The sequence below is a fragment of the Chelonia mydas genome, chromosome 6, assembly GCF_015237465.2.
Source record: "Chelonia mydas isolate rCheMyd1 chromosome 6, rCheMyd1.pri.v2, whole genome shotgun sequence".
NCBI lineage: Eukaryota > Metazoa > Chordata > Testudines > Cheloniidae > Chelonia > Chelonia mydas.
In genome coordinates this window covers 79,831,019-79,848,579 of record NC_051246.2, presented here as the reverse complement: position 1 = coordinate 79,848,579, position 17,561 = coordinate 79,831,019, and the positions used below count along the sequence as shown (strand labels likewise).

General features: G+C 42.2%; 1 protein-coding gene across 1 annotated transcript in view; it reads right to left on the bottom strand.

Annotated features, from left to right (window-relative positions):
• Positions 1-16,168, bottom strand: part of GJD2 (gap junction protein delta 2) — a 37,945-nt gene extending 21,777 nt beyond the window's left edge. The window contains exon 1 of the mRNA XM_043549841.1: positions 16,071-16,168. The gene's annotated coding sequence lies outside the window, so the exon portion shown is untranslated. The remainder of the gene's footprint in view (positions 1-16,070) is intronic.
• Positions 16,169-17,561: the final 1,393 nt, after the last annotated feature.

Here is a 17,561-nt window from a genome sequence, read left to right as displayed (position 1 = left end):
TCCAGTGTTTCACCACCCTCCTAGTGAAAAAGTTTTTCCTAATATCCAACCTAAACCTCCCCCACTGGAACTTGAGACCATTACTCCTTGTTCTGTCATCTGCTACCACTGAGAACAGTCTAGATCCATCCTCTTCGGAACCCCCTTTCAGGTAGTTGAAAGCAGCTATCAAATCCCCCCTCATTCTTCTCTTATGCAGACTAAACAATCCCAGTTCCCTCAGCCTCTCCTCATACGTCATGTGTTCCAGTCCCCTAATCATTTTTGTTGCCCTCCGCTGGATGTTTTCCAATTTTTCCACATCCTTCTTGAAGTGTGGGGCCCAAAACTGGACACAGTACTCCAGATGAGGCCTCAATGTCGAATAGAGGGGAACAATCACGTCCCTCGATCTGCTGGCAATGCCCCTACATATACATCCCAAAATGCCATTGGCCTTCTTGGCAACAAGGGCACACTGTTGACTCATATCCAGCTTCTCGTCCACTGTAATCCCTAGGTCCTTTTCTGCAGAACTGCTTCCGAGCCATTTGGTCCCTAATCTGTAGTGGTGCATGGGATTCTTCCGTCCTAAGTGCAGGACTCTGCACTTGTCCTTGTTGAAACTCATCAGATTTCTTTTGGCCCAATCCTCTAATTTGTCTAGGGCCCTCTGTATCCTATCCCTATCCTCCAGCGTATCTACCTCTCCTCCCAGTTAATATTAATATTATTAATTAGATCAAATAAGAATTAAATCAATAAATTAAATTAATATTATGAGTACACCCTAAATCAGGCTACAAAGCCCAGATTTTTAGTTGTCCATTTCAGGAGGGGCAGTTCAGGAGAGAGCAGGACTAAGGTGGTTTCACCCCACCTTTGTGCCTCCAGATTCTGGGATGATCCAAAGGCCAGCATAGCCCCTGGCAAATGGAAAGACAGCTGTGGTGCTGCTCATGGGTTCCTCCACAGTCCAAAAATAACCAGATCACAGAGCAGTCTAGTCACACATGTAATCTGCCCCTTGTTACACCCCCACTCTGAGGAGACGAAAGAGTGGCTACCTACAGCACCCCAACATTGGTCAGGCAAACAGCAGATTTTCCAGCTAGGAAATCTACTGGGGTTACAGGCTTTTTATGACACTGGGACACAGATTAGAACTGGAGACCAAATCTTTAGTGCATTAAACAGTCTTTCTCTGCTTTTATATAGAGGCTTATGGTCAGATTCTGATCTCTTTTTCACCTGTAAATCCAAATTAGTTCAACTGAAGCTAGTGTTACTGAGATCACAGTCTTCCCCTTAGCTCACATGTATAAAATCCTATAAAAAGTTAATATAAGTGCCTTTCAGTGCAATACAACCCATGAGTACATCCTCTTGCCTCTTTTTCAGCCAACACATTTGATAGAAATATACAAGGAAGAGTTACAAAATCCAGGAAAACAACTATACAAATGTTTAAAGGCTTAAATTACCATAGTTCCATTGGCTCCAGGTCAAAAGCATGGTGCAGATTTACATCAGCTGAGGATCTCCTCCCTAGAACTTCTGAACAAGTGGTATTAACAATAAAAAGCAACATGTCTGGTTTACATTTAAGAGCAATATGTCGTATATGAAGTGAAGGCTTCCAAGGAAAATATTTACTGAAGCAAAATAAGTTGAGTGAGTAATATTCCTTCTTCAAAAGAATTTAAAACAAGTCATGTTTTAAATAAAGCTACATATGTTTTGGGAAAACCTGACAATTAGAAGTTTTTAGGAACACGGATGCAGCTAGATAATGTCCCTCTTTCCCATGTGCTGTCATCACTATGCTTTAGGTGTTATCACTGTTACATTAGAGAACCCTACTCTGGAAGAACACGAAAGGTGGAGATTTGTCTGCTATTCCCCAGATGAAGTATTAAATCAAAGGAGTCTGAAAGATGACTGCCCTGGAAAGTAAGAGCTAAATTAAGTCTGCCCCTGCATGGCTGTGCAAAAGGGGAAGAAGGCTTATGGGAGTCCACTCTCCAGCACATTTGCGCAGGGGACAGGCAAAACGCATTTCCCAGTTCTTCTGAGAAAAGGCAACACTGAGCAGCCCCAGCTATTGTGTTTTCTGTCTGGGCCATGGCCCTGCTCTGTGCTCTGTTCATCTGCACTGACAAGCTCGTTTCAACTTTTTAAAGATGTAGCAAAGTGCACTCCGTACGCTCTTTCTGCTTCCAGGCATCGGTGCTGCAGCAGCGTACCTCTTCCTCTGTCCTAGTGTCATTCAGCCTCAGGAGTAGAGCCCTGAAAATCCGCGGATATCAGTGGATCATTTTTGCAGATTGAGGCTCAGATGCCGATGCAAATTTTGTATCCGTGCAGGGCTCTACTCAGGAGAGCCAGAATTGGGCCCTAAGAATATTAGACGTAAAATAATTCTGAGCGCTAATGTAGTGCTTTGCAGCCATTAATTAGTTCATGTTCAGAAACCATCTGTGAGGTAGATAGGTAAGTAATATGAGCCCTGCTTTATATATAGGGAAACTGAGGCAGAAGAGTGCCAAAGGAAAATTTTCAAAGCCGCAAATGAGCGTTTGGTACCCAACTCCCATTAGAACACAGCACCATGTGAAAATGGTAAATAGTCACTTTCTTCTAACACTATCAGAATAAGAAAACTATTCTATAATATATACTTTTTATTAACGCTCTCCTTTGTGTATGCGACTCATACTATTCATTTCCGGGACAACAAGATTGGCTCTTGTGTCTTAGAAATGACAATATGATTGATTATGCCAGGTCTCTCCTGTAAGACATTTACCAGGCCTCTAGGTCTTTTAAATAAGTTCATTATGCTTCCCACAGAAGAGAATCCAGTTAAGAAAATCTTGAGCATTCAAGGATTCATATGTTCTCAAAGCCACTAATTAAAATGTTACAAGGATTAACAAGTTTGAAATGAAATGACTTGTGTCCATTACCCTTTTAATAGGGCACAAGATGTATCTAGCCTGGATCTGAATGTTCTGATATGACTACAAATCCAAATAAAATATCTTCTGCCATTACCCCAAATCAGGCTTAATTCTCATCAATTCTCAGAAGCTTCAGGCTCAGTACTAGAATGGAAGGCATCTAGGGAAAACCCAAGTTCTGCAAGAAGAGATGGTTTAATCCAGAAAGTGGTATTATACTCGCTGAGTCAGAACTGAACAAGTGCCCAACACAGTGCTAGGAGAGAGTGCGCTGCTGGAGGTGCCATCTTTCTGATAAGAAATAAATGCAAGGTTCCAACTGTCTGTGCTCATGGCAAATCATATGGCATATTTTGCAAGAGCAGGGTTGCTAATCCTGGTTTCCTGGCTAAATCCCATTTTGCCTATCTGAATTCCATATTATTTCAGCCACACATGGGGCCCTGATCTCAGATGGGGCCTCTGTTGTGCTAGGCGCTCTACAGACAAGTAGAAAGACACAGTCACTGTGCAGAAGAGTTTATACTCTAAATAGACAAGGCAAAGAGTTGGCAGAAGGAAGCATTAGTACCCCATTTTACAGATGGCTATCTGAGGCCCCAGATCATACAGACAGTCTATGGTCAAACTGGAAGCAGAACCCCAACCTCCTAAGTCCCGTTCAAGTGCCTTAACCACAAAACCCGACCTTCCTTTCTAATTCCTGTTGCAGTTTCATTTGCACACGGCATTCTGCACTTTTGGACTAAGTTTCTGTGTAGCCTTTTGCTGCACTAACAAATACTTGCTGGACTTTACTCTAAGGGTGATAAAACCTTAGCAATGGCCAAAGTGAGCTGTAGCTCACGAAAGCTTATGCTCAAATAAATTGGTTAGTCTCTAAGGCGCCACAAGTACTCCTTTTCTTTTTGCGAATACAGACTAACACGGCTGTTACTCTGAAAAATGGCCAAAGTGATTCCTATAGAGGTAGTTTGTACAATCAGCCAGTAAACTTTGTAATTCTCTTTCCAATCCATTTAGATAAAAGGTGCTTTATAACTGCAAGTTTGTTGACAAACACAATCTATTTCTAATTCCCAGTGCAACCATAGGTACAGTGAGCACCATTAGCACCTTTACATTTTTTGCACTGCAGTAATTATCTATTCCACGGAATTTGTGGCATTCCCTATACTTAGGCTGGGGAATACCACAAATACCATGGTAAATTTAACTACTGTGAAAGATAAATGTCAAGCTTTTAATAGCACCTACTGCCTCTCTGTAGCCACACAGCCCTATTTGGAGTTTGTACATTGACCCTCTGTGTGTAGCTATTTGTATAGGAAACTTACAAGAATAGTCTTATTTGGCACTCAAAGTTAAATTATTCTTGTTTCATTGTTTTACATTAGTATACGTGGACAGGCCCAGTGGAGAAACCTTTAGTATATCTTTTGACAAAGTGGAGAACCTCCAGGGTACTTTTCCTGATCATTTTACATCTTGTCTCTATACAAAAATAAGCTTTGAAAATAAGTCCCTATTTCTCTAAGGTATTGGTACAATGAGCAGAATGTATGGACTCAGTTGCATGGAAAAGAAAGGGACAAATTTGTCCACACAATTATTGTCAGTGAGTGAGGTTATGTTAGATCAGAAGAGAAAAGAATGTAAACCTATCTCTGCATTCTTTGAAAATAATGAGTGTGACACAATATATTAAGAACTTGCTTTGTACATTACTTTAGGCGCTTTTTACACATATAGAAATAAATTATTAAATCAGGCTTCATTGTGTGAGCATGATTCTGTGGCACTTAGACAACGGTTACAATAAAAGGATTGTATTTCACACTATCACCTACAATACTTCAGTTCTTCTTTTCTTTCCTCATAATCCCAAACTGCAGAGCAGAATTCAAGCCCTTAAGCAAAATACATAAAAAGTAGACATGTGCCGTCCTCTGAAGTAGGCTACTGAATCTTGATAGATTTTGAATAAGATTGGACATCTCTGTGATGTATCTGGCATGAACGATTTACTCTTCTCATTTCAGCTACAATCTCTCTCCAGATTTGTTATTTACATCAAATCACATCTATATAATCATGGCCTCTAAAATTCTTTAGCATGTCAGAGACCCATCGCTGGGACAAAGGTAAGAGAACTTTTGGCGCAAATATCTGGAAATGTGATTGCATTTCTTTAGAATTGCAGATAGAATGGAAAACCCAGTGCTGTAGGTACTATGGCCAGGAACAAAGCTGCCACTCTAAGACAACTTTTAAGCTCTAGGCCTTGTTGCCCGACACAATCACAGGGTATCAACAGCACATAAGTCACTTTGCAAGTCAAACTGAAAAATGTACACATATATCACATGTAGACAGGGCTGCAAAAGGTTGGACACCAAACTGAATTGATTCTGAATCATCTGTGTGCTAATCGCCAATAAAACACGTGGTTGTCAGAGAGAAATAACATTCAATCAAGCAATTCACAAAGACTTAAAATAACCTTATTACCATCCAAGTAGGAAAAAATCCTTTTATTGCCACAGTTGTGCCTTGGGTGCTACATAGGGGAAAAAATGTTGTAAAATACTGATTTTATAGTAGGATACCTAAATACCCTGGAAAAAGATGATAACTGAGAAGCTATAGCCTAAACATTAACTGGAGTATACTGAACACTTTTTTTAAAATGTACTAATTCCAGCCAGATGGGGTGTCAAATATCTAGTAGACTATGTATGAAAAGAGGCATAACAGATTTTGTAAATATCCAAGTGCAGGGACTCTTGAACTTTTTCATAGTATGGACCATACCTGAATAGAAACATTGTCTCGTAGGACACCCATATGCAATCAAAATACCTCCATGTGATAATCACAGAAATCAAGTATATGAAAAAGTAGTATTATATATTATACCATTATATTTTTAGCTCTTTTTTTACTACAGTTTAGTAGCTGGAAACAAGGAAGAGAACCAACATCATATGACCAGCCACTTCTCTGTAGATCTTCATCAAGTGTTTCACACCTCTGTGTCATCCGTACAGAGTTCACCGGGGCTTGACTAGTACAGAGGGACCCTCCCCATGCAAAGCGCTAGCCATGCCAGTTCTGTGTAACTGCACCCACACTGGTGCTGTACAGGGCCATGTGCTGGATGGGCTTATAGTTGGACATCCCATAGGTCTTAATGGTGCATTAAACTTGACTTCTCTATTAATTCATTTGCAGGGTGTGCTTTCTTGCTCTTTTGCCTAGAGTGTAACTGCTGTTCGTGGCAAGGACACATGAACAATACTTTATGTAAATAGCTTCCAAGGGGAGTTACTCATGATTAACACATCAGTTCTGAAGGTGAAAGGAAACAGCAATTGGCAGCAAGAACTTTTAATGAGAATGTGATTAAGGAATTCAGTCTGCAAACCACAGAATGATTCGTAGTGCATCCGTCTGACTGCTCCACCTCTCTGTTTCTTTCCTGCCCACCAACCATACAAATGTCATTCTGGGTATATTTTGCCAAATTATGGATCTTCCTGACATAACTCCACAGCTCCTGGCCAAATGCGAGCACTGGAGGAGGATTTCTTGCATAGCACCTCTGTTCAAATGCTATGGAAGTGCAGCAGAAACAGAGCAGGCAATCGCAGGGTTAAAATGCAGTGTGGAAGAAAGTACATCCTAGCTGAAATTGTGGGATAGTACAGAGGACTAACAGTACCCAGGCTTGATTAGCCTGTGTTCTCACTGCAAAGTAGGCAGGTTGCCAGCCCAGGCTGAAGTGAAATCCAAGGTCAAGTCTGTGCCCACAGCCAAACCTGCTAGCTCAGGCTTAAAGCACCCTCAGGCCTGGGTTAGAGATTTATCTGTGTGGAGAGAGGTGGGTGAAAGGCAACACTTCAGCTAGCCCTAGCCCTGACTAACTCTGCAGGGAAGACATACCCCACAGTTAGGAGCCTCTGGGCTAGTGAAGTAATAGCAGATTCCCTCAGCTTTTTCATCTTGCACAAATTGTTTATGCCTAAATATGCAAGGTCTGAACCACCACTGCATTACTCCATTTTAGCTTCACTGAAATCAGTGGGGTTAAGCTAGTGTAAATTGGTAATAACCCAGTGGTGTATCAGGTCTGCTACAAGAAACATATCAGGAAGAGCATGTCCTATAAGGAGTATATGATTTAGTAAATGTAGTGTGTGCTAGATGATGCTCCTCATGACATTCCCTTTCTTGTTAGTCAGTTTTGAAGAAATCATTTAATATATTTTGGGGATGTTTCCCACCAATTTAAAAGTAACTTACTGTCAAAGGAATCAGACGATATATCACAATTTCAGGAACTATTTTCACTCGTATTTACTTTTTTTTAACTGCACTACTGCTGTTATACATAGATACCAGCAATATGAGTAAAATATATTCCAAAAGATCTGTGTTAAAATGGAGCTAAGATTACATATCAATAATCTAAGAATAACTAAAAAGCAAACATTGCCAAGCATTAGGAATCCAGGAAAATCAGAGTTAAAGGTTAAACTTAAAGAAATCCAACACTTGACAGTATGATTATGCACAGTTAAGGCACCCAAACACCTTAACTCTGCCCCTATTATGATGTCCTGAAGAGAAACTCTATCTCAACCTATCCATCTTATCAGTGAATCCAAAAGTTACAATTCTTTCCTCTTAACCATGCAGGGATAAATTTTCAAGAGCCTAAGTCCATTTAAAATCAATAGGTCACTTAGGCTCTTAAGTGCCTACGTCACTGTTGAAAATGGAAGTCAGGATGAGATCATGCCCCAATTGAAGTCAATGGGAACAGTGCTATTAATTTCAGTAGGGCTAGGACTTAAGTCATAAATTCCTAAGTCACTTTGTCACTGTAACAAATTTTGCCTGGTGTTTGTGCCAGCTGTGGCCATCTTATACAGTAGTATACAATCCACAGAAAAAAGACCTACATACATTCCTGAAACAGGCAAGAAGCTGAAATAAATACTGAAATAAATCATTCCCCACTGCAAAGCAAGAACCTAATCCCATACAGCATTGACAGAGTCTTCAGTTACTGTATACAACTATTGATGCAGGACTCTGCCTCATGCAGGGAGAAATTCTCCTGTGCAGGGAGCCAGAACAAGTCATTTACACCAATGGTTTTCAAACTGCGGGTCTCGACCCAGTACCAGGTCGCGGAATGTAAGGCATTGGGTCGCAGGGGCACTGGTCAGCACCGCCGACTGAGTCATTAAAAGTCCCATCGGTGGTGCTGCCCAGCTAAAGCAGGCTCATCGCTACCTGTTCTGACACTGCACTGTGCCCCGGAAGCGGCCAGCAGCAGGTCTAGCTCCCAGACGGGGAGGGCAACAGGGCTCCGCGCGCTGCCCCCACCCCGAGCACTCTCTGCACTCCCATTGGCTGGGAACCGGCCAATGGGAGGTGGGAGGGAGGCGCCCACAGGCGAGAGCCACGCGGAGCCACTTGTGCACCTCCACCTAAGAGCAGGGCCTGCTGCTGGTCACCTCTGGGGCACAGAGCAGTCCGCAGTGCCAGGACAGCAGGAAGCCTGCCTTAGCACCCCCGCTGTGCCGCTGACCAGGAGCTGCCCAAGGTTAGCCCACCCCCCAACCCCGCACTCCAATCCCTTGCCCCAGCCCTGAGCCCCCTCCAAACCCAGAGCCCACTCCTGCAACCCGAACTCCTCATCCCTGGCCCCAACCCAGAGTTCTGACCCCATCCCACACCCCAACTCCCTGTCCCAGCCCACCACCCCCTCCCACACACTGAACCCCTCATTCCCAGCCCCACCCGGCAGCCCTCACCCTCGCATCCCAACCCTCTGCCCCAGCCCTGAGCCCCTCCCATGCTCTGGGTCACAGGCCTCAACAATTTTCTTCAACTGGGTTGCCAGAAAAAAAGTTTGAAAACCGCTGATTTACACCATTTAAGTTCCATAAAAGCCCTATTTCAAGAGTGTCTGAAGTTAACTATCCAGCACTGGAAATACCCAAAAATAGAGGATCTGTTGGAAAATATTGGCCAGAGTAACTTGCTCAAGGTCACAGAGAGAGACAATGGCACAGCTGGGAAGAGAATCCAGGTGTGACACTGCTTTCCATATTCATAGTAATATTATAATATGATTGTGTCATAATCATAATGTATTTTATGCAATATAGGTCATGTGAGGTATCATTGGAAAGGTTATGATTTGCTGAATATGATTATCCTATTTGTATGCATGATCATTTTTGTATCTAAAGTTAGTAATATTGACTATAAGTCTGTACTACAAAAGTGTTTGCACCTGGGGAACGTCCACCAGACAGAATGCAATCAGTCTGGCTGGCTAGCTGGGAACAAGTTAATGGACCATTAGGGAGGACAGTAGGTCTGTGAAGATGCTAATCTCCCACTTTCCTGGAAAGCCTTCCTGTGGATGCTGCAAATAAACTTTGAGTTATGGCTGCAGGGTCATGTGGTCAAGTCACCCAGTACTGGAATCCATCTTGGAATACCAGTGTTTTTCCAGTGACTGGTGTGGGAACTAAGTTTGGAAACAGAAGGTTCCTGCCAAATGCAAAACCTATTTAAGGCAGGAGAGTGACATAATCAGGGCTGTTCTTCATTGAACCAGGATGACTGCTGTGAACATCTAAGAAACAAAGAAAGGGCGAGGAGAAGGACTGAATCCAGGCTGAAGAGGTATCTGGCCTGTGAAAGAAATACCTGGAGTTTTAAGCTGCAAGCAAAAGCAGCTTGCTTCCAAGAATCTCTGCAATCTACCTAAAACAACATTTGCTACGTGAGAATTTGCTACTTGTATCAGTTTCTTTAGTACCTTAAGCTTAGTATGAGTGTTTATTTTATTTGCTCAATAATCTACTTCGATCTGTTTGCTATCCCTTATAATCACTTAAAATCTATCTTTTGTAGTTAATAAACTTGTTTTTGTTTACTCTAAAATTGTTTGTGGAATTCATAACTGGGGAGCAAAAATCTGTGCATATCTTCCTCTGCATGGAGGGAGGGAGCGAATTTCATGAGCTTATGCTGTACAGTTCTCTATTCAGCGCAAGATGATACAATTTTGGGTTTAAACTCCAGAGGGAGTGTGTACTTGAGTGCTGGGCAATTCCCTAGCTGAAGCCTATCCATGCAATGCTGATTTCAGTGTCTGTGTCTTTCTGCAGCTGGGCATGTCCCTACCTGTGTGTGTGCTGGAGGAGGCTTGAGGGCCTGGCTCAGCAGGACAGTGTAAGGGAGCCCAGGCTGCTGGAACAGGTGGGCTCGGTGGTACCTCAGTTCCAAGTGGCACCCCCAAGGGAACCCGTCACACCAGGTTTCCACTGCAGCTCACTATCTACATTGAACTATGCTGCCTCCATAAATAAGGATTGCAGGAATTTAGCCCTTAGTTTTCTTCATGTCTCTGGTTGGAGAACCTCTGATGTCATTCATCAAGTACTGATGTAAATGTATTCTGCATCAATCAAACGGTGTAATCTGTATAAGTTTCTTTTCCTTCTCCATTGAACCAATGGAGAAAGAGCCTGCTTAAAATAATTTCAAAGCATTCCCACAACCACCAAACAACCAGACTTTGAGGACATTTTTATGAACTAATTCACTACATATGACATCTGTATTTTTTAAACTACACAAGAAATTTGAATTTAAAAGTAAATCCAGTGCATTTTAATCACAACCTTTAAAATGGACAATGATGTTTGGTGATCCTTGAATGTTCAAATATGGACACGTGGTTGCATTCTCCCCTATATCAATAAGTCATTTTTGAAAACGGGAATTAGGAATTTGTGAAATGTCTACCCTGGGTTGAGTTTTCAAAACTCAGGATACGTCTGCACTGCAAAAGAAAAAGAGCCATGGCAATGAGTCTCAGAGTCAACTGACTCAGGCTCCCAGGGCTTGCACTATGGGGCTAAAAATAGAAGTACAGGTTTGGGCTCTGAGACCCACCCCCTCGCCAGGTTTCAGAGCCCAGGCTCCAGCCCAAGCCCAAATGTCTACACTGCTATTTTTAGCACTCGTCCCTAGCACAAGTCCTGCAAGCCCAAGTTGATACAGGCTCTGAGACTCTCTGCTCCAAATCTTTTTTTGCAGTGTAGACATGCCCTCACACTCTGCTTTTACGCCCCCTGGCTCCTGAAAGCTCACTTTTGCTCATCTAGGCTTGCATGCACATACACACAAAAAGCAGTTGCATAAATACCCACTGGTCTGTACAATTATCCATTTTGCCTGTGTAAATACAGTTTATGAGGAAGCAACATGTGTAGCAGGTACTGTATATCTAAAATTCTGGCTTGTAACTTCCTTCAGATCTAGAAGAAAGAGATAATATTGCTTAAATCTCCATTCTCAGCTGGCTAACCCACCAACAGCAAACTGAAGGCGTTACATTTGTGATTGCAGATATATCCATACAGGATACACAAGCAACATCTGAGAGAGAAAATTTCTTTAGCATTTCAATATCCTCCCAGCTCACATGCATGAAGTAAGCAGGCAGGTGGACAGGGGTGCAACACATGTATGCCTTAATCCAGACAAAGCTGGGCAGTCTAATTTTAGGCATACCAGCACACACAGTGTCACCACTTCTTTTAGAAATCTCTATATTAAAACCATCCATCAATGTTCCAGTGAGAAAGGCCCATCCATCCATTATACTCTATTTCTTCCTGATCTCCCTTGCTTGCTTTGTTTTTTTCTCTTTATCTTCGTTCTTGAAATATAGCACTTAGACCGCCAAACTGCTGTGCCAGTGGGAGTAAGGACCATCTTTTGGTTAAGGCACAGGAAAGGCAATTGGAAGGCCAGAATTCTGTTCTTGGCTCCAATGCAGGCTTCTCTTGTGACCTTGAGCAAGTCACTAATGATAGCTTAGAAAAGCGGCCTCTGATTTGGGGTGCCTATAGAGGCATGTAGGGCCTAGCTTTCAAAGGTTCTGAATGCCCACAACTCCAAATAAGTCAATGGGAGTTGTGGGCACTGAACACTTTGAAAATCAGCTGTTAAGTGTCTCAAGTTCAGCATGCAAAATGAGAGGTTAACATTTCCCCCCCCCAAAAAGGGGCCTCTGAGATTCCCGGTTTGTAAAATGGGAATATTTACTTACCTCACAGGCATGTTGTGAGGCTAAACTAAAACCCACAGAGAGGTTGTTGTGGAAAATACCATCACAAAAAGGAAACTTCTCACAGAGCTCCTCCCTCATCATTCAACAGATTTTCCCCTTTAGTGCACTAGACTTATGGCTTCTCAGGGATCTCTCTGGAAACTGGGGGATCCATGGGAGGCCAGAGATATATCTGTGTGGAGGCAATGTTACTCCACATTGGCACTGTGCCCTGGTGCCCCATTCCACTCTCTAGAAAACAGCTCTAATGGAGACACACCACCAGTAACTCCCCCTAGCTGTGGCTGCTCCTGAGAGGAGGGTCAGTGGAAAAGATTATCAATACTATCAGAACATCTCTGTGGAGCTAAAGGCACATTCCCCCAGTTTACAATCTCCACCGGCCTTTCCCACTGTAAGGACCCCAAGTGGCAGAGCAGCCTCGCAGGAGTTGGCTAATATCCCTCTTCCTCCTCCAAATGGATTGTACATTAAAAATTAGTGACATTAATTGTAACCCTTAAGGTTGTAGAGGTGTGTTTTTGTACTTGATTTACCATCGGGTTCTGCTTGTTATTCAGCGACTCACTGATTTCAAGAGATTTATTAATTAGAAATAGGATTAGGCAATTTTTACATTTGATGAGCCCTCAAACCAGCATGTGCTTAACTGAAAAAATATCTTTGATTGAACTAAACTGAACTTGGCATAGAGTGAGGTCACAGTTGCGTTCACTATCTTTTTTTAAAAAGTAGAACACTACTGTATGAAACACTGGAAAAACCCACTCAGGCATCAATTTGCTGTCCTACATATCAGTGCAGGAACCCCAGTTTCTAATCCCAGAGAGAGTTTCTCACTCCTCTAGCCCACCAGGGGCTCAGAGACCTGCAAAGCATCATGCTCTGTTCTTAAAGGAAGGGTTCACTTTGTGTCATTCAGCAGCTCTTTGCCTGTTCAGAAGCAGCATTTTCTGGGGTGGGGAGGGAGCATAGTTTAAATCTTTTGGCTATGGCTGTGCATCCACAATCATGTATACAGGGAAGAAATAGTTATGGTATTTTCCAAATATACATTTTCAAAACATAGTAGCTACTTTTCAATGGGTAAACACGGTCGTAGGCATTTATAAACCTCAATTCAGAACTATAGAGTTTTGAATAGAGCTGGTGAGAAAATGAGAACTCCCCCCCCCCCCCCATGTGGAGTGTGGACTTTTCATCGAAAAACCAAAAACCATTTTTTTCGGGTTTTGGCAAGTGAAAAAATACTGTCTAAAAACTGCCAAAAAATTGAACAATTTTCTGGCTTCAGCCTAAAAGTTTTGGCTTCCAGTTTTGTGACAGAAAAAAAAATTTTTTCCAAGGAAAGCAGACACTTACCATGAAAATTGTTATTTAGACAGAAACCCAATTTTTAATGTATTTTGATTGAAATTTTTTGACCAGCCCTACCTTTGAGTCCATCTAGTAAATAATATGGGGCCATCTCCTGAGTCCACTACTGTATGTTCTTCTGGAACTTCACAGCCCAGACAGATGCCACAGCCACAGAGTGCAAATAAAGAGAGTCTCTACCACAATGGCTACCACAGAGTTATATGACTTGGGACCCCATCTCCAATTCTACCCCTCCTCCCCAGTATTAAATTAAATAGGTCCTTGACATGCTTTCCCAATTCCACTATGCTAGAAGTGCCTTTAAAGCACAAGGGAGACTGTAGATTGTAAAGCACTTGGGAATCCCTTAGGAAGAAAGCCACTATATTCATAATAAATGATGTATTACTAATTAACATTGACAACATTATATTTTTTGTGATGCAAACTGACAAAAGCTTGGAAATTCAGAACAAAGTTCCACATTCCTTCTTTATTGTTTCATTGCCTAGATGGTATTGGTTAGCTTCACAACCTTAATATATTATTTACATCTCAAATGCATTCCTCCCAGCATCATGCTAATGAAACCTTTATGCCATGCCATTGCATATTCTTCCTGTCTCAGTTTTTCCTCTATATTAATATTACTTGTCAGAAAATAATCAAAGAAAGGTGTGTTTAAAGTATAATTGCCCTCCCCTGAGCCATTCCTCACATTGTGTTTGGTGTATTTCAGCCCGATGATAGATTTTTCCAATGGTTTCTTTGTGAAGAAAAATAAGATTACAAATAGTTACATCAATTTGCTGTGATGTCTGCTAAATACATTTCATGCAATGTTGCTATAACAGAGCATCATATATAGTTTAATCACACAATTAAGCCATCCGTTAATTATCTGTTAGCATAATCTCTCTTTGTTCAGATATGTTCAATAACAACAATTCTGTATTGCTGAGAATAACATTTATTATTAACATTTTCCTTTATAGGAGAACACCAGAAATAATTGGTGATACACTAAAGGCCTAAAACTGTAGGTCTTATGAAGGCAAAATTCCTGTTGCAATTAATGGGCGTTACTGCTCTGACCATTTTAAAACCTATGTCCTTCCCTTTGATTTCCTCCTCACCTCAAGCTTTGTATTGCTGGCAGGTGTTGCAGGACAGGGCCAGCTTCACCCTGTCACTGTTAACCCCTGCCAGCCCTGGTCCAGTTTGTCTAGCCCATCACAGAATACCCTCCTTTTCAAGCTGACTAGAGCAGCTCACCACCGGGAGTGCCAACCTCAGGCCACACTGTGGAGAAGCAGGACACAAACCCCAAACTGGTTGTGTGTTCTGTACTTAGATTTTACCAGCCAAGTATCAAGTGTGAACTCCTCAAGCACTACAACAGCCTTAACATGTAGCCACAGACAGCCCCTTGAGGTACGCCAGTCTATCTTGCCAACTAGGCAAGCTTGCCTTTGTGACGGATGGTCCCTTACACCAAAAATCACAACGATACTCAGTTTACTCCCAGTCCCAAAGAGCCAGTCACTTACTCTGGGTCAATTTCACTTCAAACCAAATACAGTGCTTGTAGCCAATTCTGTAATAAACTAACTAAAGGTTTATTAACCAGGGAAAAGAGATGAGTTATTTACAAGGTTAAAGCAGGTAACCATGCACACAAAAATGAGTTACAGTCTTAGGTTCCAAAAGGTAATAGTAGCGGCTATATATGCAAGTTCTATATGTCCTTTAGGGCTAACCCAACCTAAACAACTTGGGAATCCCTTGCTTATGCTTAGAAATACTACCCTCTCCGAATTCAGCATAGTGAGACCCGTTCCTTCTTGTTAGGCATTTTTATTCCCCTCCCCCAAAGTTCAAGCTGATGGGATGAATTCACATGCAGGTCCCCGCTTCATGGATGTGAGGTTGTGGGAGGGAGAGGGCGATGAACAAATTATTTGTCCTTTGATGTTTCACAGTGGCTCATTTGGTTTCAATGGGCCTTCTTGTGCGCAGGACCAGCTTGTGACATTAATTAATTCTTTCCTGTTTGGTGAGTTACACAATTATGGAGGCTTACAATGCAAATACTCAATATAATTTTATGCCATAGGCTACAGATAGTATAAGTTAGATTAATAGTAGCCCAAGCATTTCATCAAATCTAAACCCATTCTTATAAACTTAACATTGATTTCAACAATGCTAACACACAGGTGGGCCAGACTGGTTTCCAGCTATGCATTTGTCAATGTTCAAAGAGGCCTAGGGACCTTTGCATGAGCTAGCACCCGGTCTGTCAGCACCACATTCCCTATTTTATGTATTGATATATTATTATAGGCATATCTGACAGTGAATCACTTGAGGTCCCCTGATACAATCCATTATAAGCCCGAGTTTTCAGTTGCTTATAATTTTGCTAAACTTAAACCACTCAAGTGAATGTTTTCCATGCTTGCTATCTGCCTCAGGCTGAATTTGGTTGTTAGTGGGTTTTTTTGTTTTTTGTAGTTTGTTTGTTTTGATTTAAGCTTCAGCAGAAACAGTTCTGCCATTTTCAAGAATAGAGTTAGTTAAAAAACTTGTCTTACCATTTCTTTGAAGAGCTCTGGCACCTCCAGGTTTTGGAGCACAAACTTAAAATGGTCCTGCCAGAGAGCTGCCCTTTTTTCCATCCCTGTGGAATGCCATCCTTTTTTAACTGAATTATAAGCTTTTGAAAAATCACCATTTGTACATGCTCAGTAAAGCTTGTTAGATGCCAACTGTGAAAATCTCTGAAAATGCCATCTGAGCATGCTCCAACTCTACAGAGCTCCCTAGGTGCCAGCTGCACTGAGCATGCTCTCAGGCCCAGTAGAGCTCCCTACATGGAGAGTGCAGCATGCTAGAGCTGCTAAGGGATAACTACAACAGCCCCAGTAGTAAAGTACTCTTTAGCCTTGGGGAAAATATGCTGGCCTAAGAGCACGAAAGCAGTTATGAGTTCTAACCATAGCTCTTACTAATGTGTATTAATAATTCTGTATACTTTATAGTCCTTTCTAACTGACCAAAGCATCATACACGTTATTTAAGAGGGAGGGTAGTGTAAGTCCCCTGTCTTACACAAAGAGGCTGAACAAGATCAGGTAATAGAAATGAGATCTCCAATATGGCAGACTCAGCCTTTTGGAAATGACATACCAAATCTGTGTGTTCAGCTGAGCTGTTTGCAATCCCTATAGCCCTCCTCTCCCATCCAAAACCAGGAATCCCGATTTCCAACATTCTCCTGCAGTTTAACAAAGAATAGGTGTGTAAGCCATTACAGAAGTGGATGTCATAGCACACCCTAGGGGTTGGCCAACATAGAAAATAATAGCCTATTATTATAACCAGCTATTTCTTTAGTTCAAATATCAGAGAGCTGTGCTGTAGTTGTAAAGATCCCGGGTTTAAATCCTGCTGATGACCTATGTGAAGGGTCTATATGCATGAAGGGTCTATATTCATCAAGACAAAATCCAAATAATTACATTTTAAAAGATATATATTATATTTGGAGTAGGGTGACCATATTTCCTTATGCTGAATACGGGACACCTGGTAAAATTACTTGTATTCAAGCAAGTTCAATGGCAATTGATCAGAACTATACAGTACAAACGTTCAAATTAACATCAAGTTGACTGAACCCCCATTAAAAAGATATAGAGTAGTTGGATTCTTTTTATTTACCTTCTTATCTTTAAGGCTTTAGGCTTCACAGAGGGAGAGGTGACACACACACTGGTACCCCACTCTCACACAAGGGGAGTGACTGACAGACCCACCCTCCCCCACATCCAGTGCTCTCTGCCCTCCATGCCTGACTGGGCCCCTGGGACAGATTAGCTTATCCTGGTACCTGGTGCCACGTGTTCCCGAGGCAATGCGTGGGCGGGAGCGGGGCATGTGAGGTCACATTCCCTCTCCCACCCCCTTGGCTGGAAGCAGCTTGTCTGTTTCTGCCTGCACTGTATCAAAAGGCAGCTAGCACCTCCAGGCCGCTGCTGGCCACCAACATAACCCAGCTGCCTCCTGTCCCCTGGCTACAGCGC